The sequence below is a fragment of the Amblyomma americanum genome, chromosome 1 (genome assembly GCF_052857255.1).
Source record: "Amblyomma americanum isolate KBUSLIRL-KWMA chromosome 1, ASM5285725v1, whole genome shotgun sequence".
NCBI classification, from domain to species: domain Eukaryota; kingdom Metazoa; phylum Arthropoda; class Arachnida; order Ixodida; family Ixodidae; genus Amblyomma; species Amblyomma americanum.
In genome coordinates this window covers 385,862,676-385,876,510 of record NC_135497.1, presented here as the reverse complement: position 1 = coordinate 385,876,510, position 13,835 = coordinate 385,862,676, and positions in this window count along the sequence as shown.

The following is a 13,835-nucleotide window of genomic DNA, read 5'->3' as shown; positions in this document are numbered from 1 at the left end:
TAGGAGTATTTCTTGCACCCATGCATCGCTTTATTTCGAAGGATGTGCTTCACTTGAGCGGTTCAATTAAAGGGGCCCTGCTGCGAAAAATACGCACGCGATTTTTAATCCTTGTATGCATAGTGTAGGAAATTTTGATGCCTGGAAGGCCGATCAGGTGACCGAAGTCATTATATTTATCACTTTTTTCTCTTTAAAAATTATTGTTTCGGCGGGTCGAAGAATGTTGAGACGTAACAGCGATTTTTGACAGCAGAAATGAGGCTAACACCATCTGCCGGGCTAGTTGGTTGCGATCCATATGTATCAGCAGCGCGAACACAAAAAAGGAAGAAGAAGGAGAAGATAGTACAGAGCGCTGATGTATCAGCGCTCTAATACATATAGAAATGAGGCGGCCGGCAAGCCTTTTAGGCGCTACCTTCTCATTGGCTAGGCGTCCAGTTTGTATTTAGTTTGCTTAGGGTAAGGTAACGGATTAAAAATATGCTGCCTCTGAGTGTTGCAGGCTTTTCGCAGTGGAAAAAATAGTGAAAAGAAGCAGCGAAAGCGAACGACAACTGATAAAAATAGCGCGATCTGCAGCGCTTCACATTTCGCTTCAAACTACTATGGAGGGAAGCGCTGCTGTTGAAACTGCCGATACCGAGAAGACAACAGCAAAAAAACTAAAACACGGTCGACATATGATAGCCAAAATCGCGAAGAGAAATGCCAAACTAGAGAAAGCGAGCGAGGACGGAGGTATCTTTTCAGTCTAACCAACACCAAAGGGGTTACAAGGAAACATCGGGGAGTTCCGTTCGTAGTGTCAGTCGCCCGTACGCTGTATGCAACACGTACGCGGAGAGAGGAAGTCGTCAAAATTCCCGGCTGCGGCTGCTTTGGCAAGGCAAATAATAGCATGCAAGCTTCAGCTTACTTGCACACTCGCAGCGGAATTCCGCTGCGAGTTTGTAAAGCGCGGTTCAGGTTGGCAGCGCAATCTGGGCCCAGGAAGAGTGAAATGAGCGAGTGAAATGCATTTCCTTTCATCTGTTTATGTGGAGCTTTAAATGAAATAACTCCAGTTTTTATGCTACGTTTTCTATATTCTATTTGCGCTAGAGCCTCCAACGCGTGGCGAAAACCTTTAATTAGAATAATTTATAGTAAAAAAATTAGGAGGACGCTTTAGCTTTGCCTTAAGAGTATACGCGACAGCGCCTTCTCCTCCTTTTTGTTTCTTTTTTATTCCCATTTCTTTCTGATTTCACACCCTTTATCAATCCACAATCACATTACTGATCGCGGGTATTGATTACAATACCAACTACCGGTCACATTACCCATTATCAATCTCCAATCACAATTAAGAATTACGAATCATGAATGACTATCTCTAGGTTACACTGCACTGCATACTGCGCCATAAAATACTTATACACGCCATTTGGTTCAGCAGAATGAAGCTGTAGAACACCGCGTTTTCATTGCGGGCAATTTCTGACGCCTAATCAACATATTGTTGTTTGGTTGTATTTTTTAATTACTATAAAATCAGTGCGCATCTCAAACACGCGTTGCTGTTATACACACCACAAAGCGTTCACTAGGTGTTCCTCCGTGGCGTTTAGGGGAATTTTTCCGTCTCCAACTGCCACCCGTCAACCGGTCCCCACTCCTCCTGTCCCTCTACCCCTCCTCACTTCTAGGGAAAATGAGGCAGACGCCGGACGAAGAATGACTCAGCCAAAACGTAAATAACTGAGAAAATAAATGAGACAAAAGCATGCAGGCCTACGTGCAAAATATAGTCTCCCGAAGAACTACGTGTGTTTGCAAAAATGAGGCCTGCAGAAATTATCCCCTTTCGCTTTGCTCCCCAACAACAACCAGGGTCTCACAATCCCCGCCGGCGGCTGTGTTTGAAACGAGCAGCTGTGAGTGCTGTGTTGTGGGGCATCGCCTATCCGCTGCGCCACTGCACCGGAATTGGTATGAGGACTCACAGCTGTCGAACAATGTGACAGATTTTCCGCAGTTGTATAGTCGGAATTGGAAAAGAACCACAATTGCAGGTGATTGGGGAGTGAAAAAAAAAAGAACTCAGAATCGGAACTGAATGATAATGATAAAAAATCAGAAGTGAAATAGATTGGTGATTGAAAGAAGAAGGCAACAGCATTTCCACCTCATCAATCCAATTGATTGCATAAAAATTTTTGCTGAGGTCATGACAGGCTGTGTGCGGTTCAAAGAACTAAAGCTGAACACAAAATCCGCTGCAGTAGAGGGTTTCGTATAAATATTGATCACTTAGAGCGCTTTAAAGCGCACCAACATTTCATGTACAGGGTGCGTCGCTCGTCTTGAACCAATGATATTAAAAAGCAGCTCACCGGAGCTCGGTGAAACGAGCAACATATTGTTTCCCCTCGTGTGACTCTCCTCAGAGCAATTTTCAATTTCTCCTCACTAGGTTATTAGACAAGAATAATGAAGCAAACACTTTAACAATCACTTTAGACTCAAGTGCGTCTGTTAAGTTTTAGAGGGCTTAAGGAACAACCCATCCAGATTTTTGCGGCAACGTCTCTCGTACGTTGCCCTTCTTGTTGCATTTAAAGAAAGCTCGTGAAGAATTAAACAATTGACTGGTCTGTAGATTGGATTTTTTGGTTGTTCAGTTTTGTTTTCGTTGACGTTTTGTGCCCTTTGTACAAGGTGGTGTAGTTATCCAGCTACGCAGGCAGTTCTTTTGAGATCCCTGGCATCCGAGCTTGCAAAAACTACACTTAAACGATTATGGCCACCGTAAAGGATGCGCAGGTACCGTAACTCTGCTTCGGTGTGGTAACATTCACAGCCATAATCTGCTTTCGCAGTGAAGAGCGCCCATCATTTCACATGAAGTAGCGCATCAGTGTGCCCCCTCTCAGGTGTTGCTGGCTGTGCGATTCAGAAACGAATATAATCTTGTGTTCATTTTTGCACGTTTTCTTGTGAGTCCAATGGTGGTGACCAAATTTTAAAAAGTAAAAGCACCATCTGAATTTCTTGTCGCTGGCCTGCCTATCGCTTATCGCTGATCACGGCGCACACTTTCCATTTCCCCAAGACTGGAAAAAATGAAAACTGGTTCTTGGGGAAAGGAAATGGCGCAGTATCTCTCTCACATATCGGCGGACACGTATATGTGACCCCAGATATGTGAGACAGATACTGCGCCATTTACATTCCCCCAAAACTAATTTTCATTTTTTTCAGTTTTCGGGCAAACGGAAAGCGTGAGCCGTGATCTGCGATAAGCGATAGGCAGGCCAGCGACAGGCAATTCAGATGGAGCATTTACTGAGGTATCACACAAAATGAAAAAGGAAATGAAAGGAGTCAAGGCCCGTAATTTAAAAGCATATAGTTTATAAATATTACCTAAAAAGAAAGGTGCGCCACCTTGCATGTGAGTTTCATATAGAGCACTTGAAGCACCCAGGGAATGCCGGAAATGCGACATTTTTACTGCTGACGAGCTTTCGAGACAGTACCGAAAGCGGCGGGCGCTCATTTCGTGACGGTGAGCGCGCACGCTTTGATCATTCAAAAAGCGTTTTGTAGTGCTATAACGCGGGGTGTTCACGAGTGCAATCATGTATATTTTTATATTTCACGGGCTTTTTTATTGCATGGAAGAAAGAACGCCTAAGGTATACACTGCTTCAAGAAAACGGAATCGGTTTCTTCTCACAGAGAGCGGCGGGCGCTCATTTCGTGTCGGTGAGCGCGCACGCTTTTTTCATTCAAAAAGCGTTTGGTATTGCTACAACGCGGAGTGTTCACGAGTGAAATTATGCGTTTCTTTTTATATTTCACGGGATTTTGATTGCTTGGAAGAAAGAGCGCATAGGGGGTACACTGCGGCAAGAAAACTGAATCGGTTGTTTCGCAACCACCTCTACAATTTAATGAAACGCAATTGACCCTCAAATGAATACTGAGAATCTGACATCAGTAATCATAGCTATTTAACTAATTAAGCGAAATTTAGAGATGCTCTCAGGAGCGCCGTACGAGGGAAACAATACGTAGTTGGTTTCATGCTGCTCCGGTGCGCACTTTCCTTTAGTCTTTGGTTTGTTACTTGACCTACCCTGTATATTGCTGTTAGCCAGTGCCACATCGAAGAAGTGCTTAAAAGCAGCAGAATCCTCAAAATGCAAAATAAGTGATAATTAAGAACTTACAACCTATTTCGTAATCCTACTTGGTGAGTGGTAATCCAACAATTACAATCGGTTTGAAATGAAAAAATAGCGGAATTTTTATTAATGAAAATAAAATATGAAAAAGAAAGGCGGTAGAAAATGCAAGAGCAGACAGCGTAGTTGAAGCGCATGCTTTAAATACAAGGTGATTTTTTTGACGTTAAGAAATTTTTTTTTAAAAAAACCTTGAGAGATAATGCAGCACGGTTTGAATAAGAGATTGAAAAATAAGTCGTACTGTACGTGATAGACCTAAACTAAAATGTGATTTTTTTTGACGAAACCTAACTTATCATGTTTGTAATGTTTGATTTCAGAGTGCAAGATTATAGTAAGAAATTTGAGGTCCTTAGCTTTGCAAGCGAGCCCAGTTTTTAAACTTTCTGAGTAGGCATTGTTGCTCGTAATCAAGAGCGTCAAAAATACACTTTTGCAGCATAGTTCAATTGGTTTTCGCACTTTGCATATTTATAAAACGGCATCGCAGCTCTTTGTATCTTCGCCAAAATTACGTTAACAGTGCCTCTATAAATACACAAACCTTGTCTGTGTTTGCGTCATTAAGCTGCTAACGATGGCATTTCATTATTGTTCAACGTGGGAAAGCCATCTTACTGAGGTTTCAAGAGCTCATGTTTGTAGGCCTTCCGGCGGACACATCAATTCCGTCACACAGTCGTGCTTCCTTCCGTGATCAAAAACATCAATTAGTAGATTTAGCTTCCCTTAAAAATTACTATATAGACAGACTATAGACTTCTTATAGACTCTATTGCCTTCCTATAGATTTTTATTTCTGTATATTTGTAGCCGGTAGACAAAATTCTACTAAAAGTGTATCACCATAAATATATAAATTGTCTATAGAAAGTATATCAGATTTGCATTGCCTATAGACTATTCTCTAGGATTTGTCTTTAGACAGTTTATAGACTTTATAGACAGAAGTCTATGGACAGTCTGTAGATTGTCTGAAGAAATTTTTTAAGGAATTATTATCTACCGCGCCCGTGCTGCCTCCGCTGCTGCGGCTACCAGGAATTGCAGCTACACGGTTCGCAAGATGGGTTTTTGTTAGAGGTTCTATGTTCTCTACAGCCTTCATAGCATCGCGTGCGGGGGCAAGGACACCTCCATGCCAGTGCTACAGGCTACAACAAGTGCTGACGGTTCGTACATATCTGAACGTTTGTCGCTCTAGCATGACGTCTTATGAGCCCCCCCCCTCCCCTCGTTTTTGTGAGCGACGTGTCCTAATATCCTATTCACGCTCCTACACGTACGTCAACCATATTAAGATTTTACAGATTTTTTTTACGACGGCGCTTTGTCGTCTTGGTCGTAGCCTTTTGGGAATCTGCCATCTTTGGTGTTTCAGATGCCACCTTGTTGTTCCCGGCTGCTACGGGTATGGCGTAATTTCTGTTCAGATGTATATTGCCCTCCTTTTGTTCAATTAGTTTTGTTCATGTATTCATTCGTATGTGTGCTTGGAAGACCGGAAAGCCTGTCAGCTTCATATGGGCTTTGCTGGCGTGCATGGTGTTTATATTTAATGTTTCTAACACCCCCCACCCTCGCCTCGTCAATTCGTGGGACTTCAACTTAGGGAGTGCCGGGACTTGAAGCACGATTGAACATTGGCATCTTAATCAGGATTCCCGCTCCTCTAGACGACATTCGGTTTATCAGAGGGAAGAATATCGCTGCTGGTTTCTTCACCCTTTGCAGAGACTCTGTTTAAAGCCTGTAACCTGAACTAAATATTGCAATATCTTGCTTCCAACTTTAGATGTGACTCTTTTCATTGACAACTCATTTTTTTCTTTAGCAGCATATAGTTGTAGGCCAGTTTTAACTCATGACAGGGGCGAAAAACCGCACAGGACGTGGAGCAGAGTCAATGGACCACACAAATCATTACTCTCAGTACTGCCGCTTTTATTAGCCACGTGTGTGCATTGCGACTTTCGTGGGGACATTACTAGGCCTCCTGTCCGTGAATATTCTTCCATTGTGCAAGGACTCATGTAAATGACGGGTTTCTTCTCTTTTTATCAGTAGACCACTTAATGACATTGTCGGCGCAAATCATGACTTGCATCCGACATGTAACAGCTACTATCGCGCCGCTTATGTAATTGCCTTCTTGCCAAGTTACAGGGATACACCGGAGCTGGTGGCACCGAATTAGTTGTGACTTCGAATCGGTTCCCCGTTGAGACTACTTTAAAATGTGGCGTCCTTAAGAAGGTTGGCATAACATTTGTGGTATACTGGGGAATTCACATATCAAGCATCACTTAGTCATGTACCTCGATACTTCTGCAGTCACGACCGTGCTTTGACGGGGGCAATAGGAGGGCACATATATTACTTCATCAGCCAGTGTGACCAATAAAGTTTCCGTGCCAAGGCAAGAGGGAGGTCAGCCTGTCGTGGATGTTGTTTAAGCTCATTTTTCCGCTAACGTGATCAGCGCGCCGGAGTCATTTTGATCAAAGGTCCTGGGAATGGAGAATTTTAGTGACAGAGACGTTAGTGCTTGAGTGTGCATGCAAGGTTTCCTAGATTTTTCAATCGGGACCACGGACTAATGTTTACAGTCAGCGCGAATTTAATTTTGCGGTCACACTTTCTATTCAAGATTTAGGCACTATAAGGTTCACGACAAACATATTATTTAAAATTTTCTCGAGATTTACAAAAGGAAACTATGTATGCATTTTCCTAAGTATCAATTCATTAGAGAAAAATTGTTGGTCATTATCTTAATGGATATTCTGACCACAATTTGCGCAGCAATTTTGCTGTTGTGCACAAACCAGGATCAAATTATTGTATACAGACGATTGATAAAAAAGTCATAAAATATGCCTTAATTATCCTGACATCCTCGAGATCACCAGAACATGTAGAATTTCGCGAATTTTCAAGAGCAAAATTCAGTCGGTCGTTATTTTATATGCAGAGCCGAATATATGCTACTTACCCAGGTATGTAGTTGCAATCTTAATGTGTTCTAATTTTGAAAATGTATAGAAAGTGTCACCGATAACAAGTAGTTTTCGCTTGTGTTTTGAACTTCGTAAACATGGTTTGATTTCTGGTACCTGGGGTTAAGTCCCAAGGCGATTCAAGCTATGAGGAATGCCGTAATGGAGGGCTCTGGAGGTTGTTGACACCTGGGGTTCGTTACCGTTCTTTGACATCGCACATTACATGGGCGTATGGCTTTTTACCACTGTCAAACTCGCGTCATTTGGGTCCGCAAGCCGCCGCGCACCATAATCACTTTGCCAACGCGGCGGGTTTCGTTTACATGCTTCGTTTGTATGTTTGCTTGTATGTTTATGCGGCGATGTTTGTTTTATTTACGCATATGCTTGCTCTATACATGTATTTTGTGCGTAAAACTGCTGCTGCTGCGCCCAGTGGCGCAAGAGCCTCTTGAGGTGACTAATTTACTCCTTTTGTCTTGCCTCACAGGCAGTACCGAGTATTGCCCATACAATAAATAAATAAAATATGCACACTTCAGTTTTCGTTCCAGAAAGGGAATCTGAGTTTCTTCTGCCTCTACGTTCCCATTTATTCCTTATGAAGCATAATCTGGTCCTTGCGCGCTACTCCCGCTCGCTCTTTCTGTCGCAGCCAATAGCCCCAATATCGTAAATAGTGAAGTTAGTCCCGTCTTATCCGCCGCGTCCTCTGTCGTTCGTAGCCCCGAAGACGCAGCAAGGTCTGAGAAGAAAAGTACTTATGCTCTACCTTCGAGCTCCCCCGGGTGTAGGCTCTGACAGGAGAGAGATAGTCTCGGCATGTTCGTAAATCTGTAGACCTTTCTTCATGCTTCTGAAAATTGTCAGCCGGGTTGCGTTGTTTTCTTTTGCGCTCAGGCTGCTGCACGAGTCGGTCCGCATTCAATCGGGCAGTTCCTTTTCATGACGGCGTGGCTGAGCCGTCAGTAAGCTGACCGCTTTCTTTGCATGTCCCGAAGGTGTCGAGGAGCCTGCAGCTCTTTCTGTGTTCTTCGCTCCCATGTTTGCAGATAATGGAGGCTGGCACTGCTGCTCATTCACTGTTGAATTGATGGCGCGACCTTTCAGAGCCGTCTGCAAGGCGGACTCAAGAGTGTCGCTGCTAATATTATGCCCCGAGTTACGTGCGGAATGTCGTCCCAGTATATTACGGAGACTTTTCTTTGAATTTTTTTTATTTCTTCTGTCCTGAAACATCCGTTTATGGCACGTGGATTTTATTCCATGCGTCTATTTCTGCCTACCACTCGGCAGCATCGGGAAGCATCCACGAAGTTATGCGGTATACGGGGTTCAATGATCAACGTACAAAATGATGCGCCGATGTTTCGTAAAGTTTTCGGGGATGATGTATCATTTGAGATTGGGCCCTAACATGGGTTTTGTTATTTTATCTTTCTCATCAAAAAACGAGTTGGCAACAGGACGAGTCTAGAAAAATTTAATTTTAAAAAGACTTGTATTCGTTCACTTACTCGACGTAGTTGTTGTACCAGGAAAGACCATTCTAGAGAATACATATAAGGGTAAGACGTTGTTATATGACTGAATTTTTTCTGAAAGTCACATCACTTACAAGAATCTTTGCATTGTTTGTTCTCATTGACCAAAATATTTTGGTCCACAAAGCAGCTTCAAAGCAAGTTTTAGCTACAAAGCACACGAATCGGGTGGCTTCGTTAAAAGTGCAGTTCGACTCAAAAATGACATGGGTTGGCAGCAAACACTCGGAAAGAAACAGCGCTCCTTGGTTTCTGTCGCTCGCATTATCTGTTCGCGTTTCCTACTTCTCTGCGCACATATTTGTTCACCAGACACATGCTGATTGCTGGTAAATTCTGTTCTACACTGACTTCATGTACTCTCTTTTGCTAAAGTTCACAGTCCTCCGCGGCATTCAGGTGAACGACGATGTGGAATGTGAACTTCTGCAACACACGGAACCAATGCTATACATCTTAAGTTTTGAGCAACAAGACAGCGCTTTTATGACAAAATTCTCAGTGTCACGTGCTTTAAAATTTCCCTATATATTAGTGAAATTTCATGAAATCTGGATGCGTAGGAGAGAAAATAGGCTGAGAAAACCTTGTAGCTAGCCTCAGGTGACCTGGTTTTCTCTCGAAAGCCGTTCAGATTGAGGCGAATCAGTTTCATACTGTTAGCGACGTCGCTTCTGCGTGACGTTTTTTTTCAGCACGGCCGGAAGCCAGAATAAATGACTGGTCGGCCCATAAGAGGAGCAACTGTAGAAAGCGCGAACTCTACTACTTCGGTAGCGCTATTAATTTATTAATTTTTTGACCCGCAAAGATATGAGTGTTTCAGGGGGCAGTGAGGTAGGTTTGAAAATTTTGTGAGCAAATGCAGAAAAGAATATGAACAGGGACAGATTTTTAGCGGAAAATAACAGGCCACAGTAACAAACGATAAAGAAAGTTATAGTATATATCTCGTCTTCTAGAGCAGAAGTACTCAGAGTGAAACGCTTTGCAGGAAAGATGGTGCTCCTGGATGGTGATATGCGCACTGGGATGTGGGCGAAGTATTTCACCTGATGAACGTTTCCCTGCCTTTGGCCCGCTGTGTTGTTCGAACTGGGCAGCGCGCATAGTTCCTATGGTTGCTTTCGTGACCTGAGATGCTTCCGTCGTAAGCTACTTTTGTTATGTAGAAGGCGCACTCGGCATCCTTTGCCCCTTTTGGTGTTTCCAGTTCCGCCGCATTCGGCCGGTATTTTAAGAGCCGGGTATAGTGTTCGATGTATCGTTGCTTGTGCCCTTTGGCGCGCGGAAGGGATTTGCGGCCTTATCAAATATTTGCGCTTTAGAACAAAGGGGTGAGTGATGAAAAAGATGATGATTGCCAACCCATTTGCACGAGAGGCTGCCAGCAAGAACGCGTCTCGAGACAGTCTGAGGCGATGTCCCGGTATAGTAAAATGGCCTATTACAATCGGCGACCCGGAGGAAGACCCCGAGTGCGCGAGATAACAGAGAATCGGTACCAGCAAGTAAGGATTGAAGACTTGGAACGAAATTGACAACTTCCGTGCGCTTTTCGGTTCGCGTAACAAAAAAAAAATTGAAAAGTGCTCCGGATCACGAACCCGAGTGCGCCGCAAACCATTGAAAGACGAAACTGCATTGCTTGCATCGGCGCTGTTCGGTATCTTACTAGGGCTATATTACTGTCAAATTTTCTTGTATGATACCATTCTGATGGATAAGTTCAGAAGCTTTCGGGTAAGTTTGGTCTCGTGCTCGGTTGAAGGTTCGTCGCGGTTTCTGGACGATGTTCGCCTTCTTTTGCAGAGCGTAGGAGCTAAAAGCAGTTCTTGCTTAATCACAAAACACAAGATGTTGACAGCGAATTATGAAAAGATATTGTATATTTTTTAAAGCGCTGCTATCTACATCGTCTTTTTCGTGTCGCAGATGGTAGGTTCAGCTCGTAACAAGGCTTTTTAGACGTCAAGCAATACCCTTACCATGTTGCGGGTGTCTGTTGAAGGTGAAGAACAAGAAATTGTTATAAGTAGTCTACTCCAATAAAATAAATACTGTGAAGAAGATGATGACCCAGACAAAGCAGATGACTCGTGAAAACGAAGAAGATGGCCCTGCGCGTCAGCCGTACTGCTATCGCCACGTGTGTCTGTGCCCGACCTGGTTGCCCTCGGATTGTTCTCGCCGCTGCTCCCTTCCTCCCAGCTCTTTTAAATAAACCCCCACCTTACATTTAGTGGAGCTGCTGGGTACAGCCCTGGAATTGCGCAACCGTACTCTCCCGCCACCTGCGATGCGTCACGACGTTCAACATCAAGCCGTGCAAGTGGGCCGAGCTGTTACCTGCGCCGGCTTCCTTCGCCAACGGGACCCGGCCATCTTCAGTGGGACCGATGAGCAGGATGTCGAAGATTGGCTCACTTCTTACGAGAGGGTGAGCCTTTACAATAAATGGGACGATGCCACTAAACTAAATAACGTAATTTTTTATCTCATCGGCGTGGCTAACTTGTGGTATCAGAACCGCGAGGTGGACATTCGCACCTGGTCTGCTTTCAAGACAACCTTCTCCGAAGTGTTTGGTCGTCCTGCTGTTCGGAATCTCCGCGCCTAACAACGCTTGCGTGAACGGTCTCAGCAGGTTGGCGAAAGCTTTACCAGTTACATCGAAGACGTCATTGACCTATGCAAGCGTGTCAACCTCAACATGTAAGAAGCTGACAAGACTAAACACATTTTGAAGGGAGTTGACGACGACGCCTTTCAGATGCTGGTAGCGCGCGACTTGCGCACCGTTGCTGAAGTCGTCACCCTCTGCCAAAGCTTCGAGGAGCTGCGGAAGCAGAGGCTCCTAACTCGACAGCACCCTCGACAGGTTGAGTCCCTTGCTGGACTGACACCAGCACCTGACACCTCATCGCTGCTGCAACAAATCAAAGACTTTGTTCGGGAAGAAGTGGCGCGTCAGCTTTCTCTTCTGCTGAACCCGACAGGGCAAGCTCCAGATTTGGCTCCGGCCCTTCGACATGCCATCCAAGAGCAGGTTGCCGAGGCTCTTCCGCCCGCCCATCCGCCACCACCTGTCGCCGCTCCGCTGACATACGCGGACGTTGTCGCCCAGACGCCGCCCCCTATTGCCGCTCCGCTGACATACGCGGACGTCGTCGTCAGACCTCGACTCGACCGCCTACCTATGCTTTGCTTCCAACACCTGCGCGAGCGGTGGATCCTTCTCTTCGGCAGGCTCAGCGACTCAGCAATCCCTGGCGCACAATCGACAACCGGCCTATCTGTTACAATTGCGGCTTGCCTGGTCATGTGGCCCGGCTTTGCCGCCGCCGTCTCCCAGTCTACGCGCCACCTCCCCCAGCTCCCACGTACTGGCCTTCCACGAGTCAGTACTCCGGATCTGCTGAGCCGCCGTCTAGTCGTCCTTTTTATCCTGACCGTTCAGCCCTTTCTAGACGCCGTTCACCTTCACCGAGGCGCCGCTCCGTTTCTCCTATGCGACGTCTCCCCAATCGCCCTCAGGAGGAAAACTAGGTGCCGCAGTTCCTGAGGCGAGAACTGCGTCCCCGTCGAACTTTCCAAGGCCTCACATATCCCCTGCTAATCTGATCGAAATTTCTGTCGAGGACATTACTGTCTTGGCCCTTGTGGACACCGGTGCTGCGATTTCTGTTATGGACGAAAAGTTTTGTAGTTCGTTGAAGAAGGTAAAGACGCCAATTGCTGGACTGTCGCTGCGTACGGCCAGCGCTGAGCACATCAAGCCGTCCGCAGCGTGTACCGCTCGAGTTGTGATTCAGGACTCCCTCTACACGATAGCATTCGTCGTGCTGCTTTCCTGTTCCCATCCTGTTATTCTGGGCTGGGATTTCCTTTCCGTCCATGAAGCTATCATCAACTGTGCTCGAGCGGAAGTCGGGTTCTCTTCTCTGCCCAATCTTTTTCTGGACGCTACTCCTGTTGCCTGTGTTAAAGCCCTCGCCGCCGAAGACATCGACATTCCCCCGTGCTCTTCCGTTCTTGTACACTTGTCTTGCGATGCTATCGGTGACGACACTGTCCTCTTTACTCCAGGCCACACTTTTCTGCACCGCAAGTGTCTCCCTCTGCCATACGCCGTACTGACTGTGTCCGCTGGCCTTTCGATACTTTTGGTTTCTAACCCGTTTTACTGCCCTACCGCTCTGCGCCTTGGTAAATGCCTCGGCAGTGTGCAGCCCATAGCATCTCTGCTCATCCGCGAGGAGACCGACGATACACCGCTTCTCGCCATGAACGCGCTCAGCCCTCCTGCCTCTACGCCAGATCGCTCTTTTACCGAATTGTTCTTGCGCTCCATCGACGCCGATCTTCCCCCGCCGCACAGAACACAGCTTCTCGACCTCCATCAATTTCGCTCCTCCTTCGACGCTCACCAGATTTCCTTGGGCCGAACTTCCACCGTCACCCATCGCATCGACACTGGTGCCCACGTGCCGCTGCGGCAGCGCCCCTATCGTGTGTCGCCAACCGAGCGCCGGACTATTACAGAGCAAGTCGACCAAATGCTTCAAAACGACGCCATTCAGCCTTCAAGTAGCCCTTGTGCATCGCCTGTTGTCCTTGTAAAAAAGAAAGATGGCTCCGTACGCTTCTGTGTCGATTACCGCCGCCTTAATAAGATAACGCGCAAGGATGTGTATCCGCTCCCCCGCATAGATGACGCTCTGACTGTTTGCAAGGGGCGGAGCTCTTTTCCTCCCTCGATTTACGTTCTGGGTACTGGCAGGTACCCATGGAAGCGGCCGATCGTCCCAAAACTGCTTTTGTGACACCCGACGGATTGCATGAATTTACTGTGATGCCATTCGGCCTTTGCAATGCCCCTGCAACCTTCGAACGGATGATGGCCACCATTTTGCGTGGACTCAAGTGGAAAATGTGTCTATGCTATCTCGACGACATTGTCGTCTTTTCCCCCTACTTTAAAACCCATCTATCCCGCCTGAAGCACGTTTTGACCTGCCTTTCTGACACTGACCTGTAGCTGAACT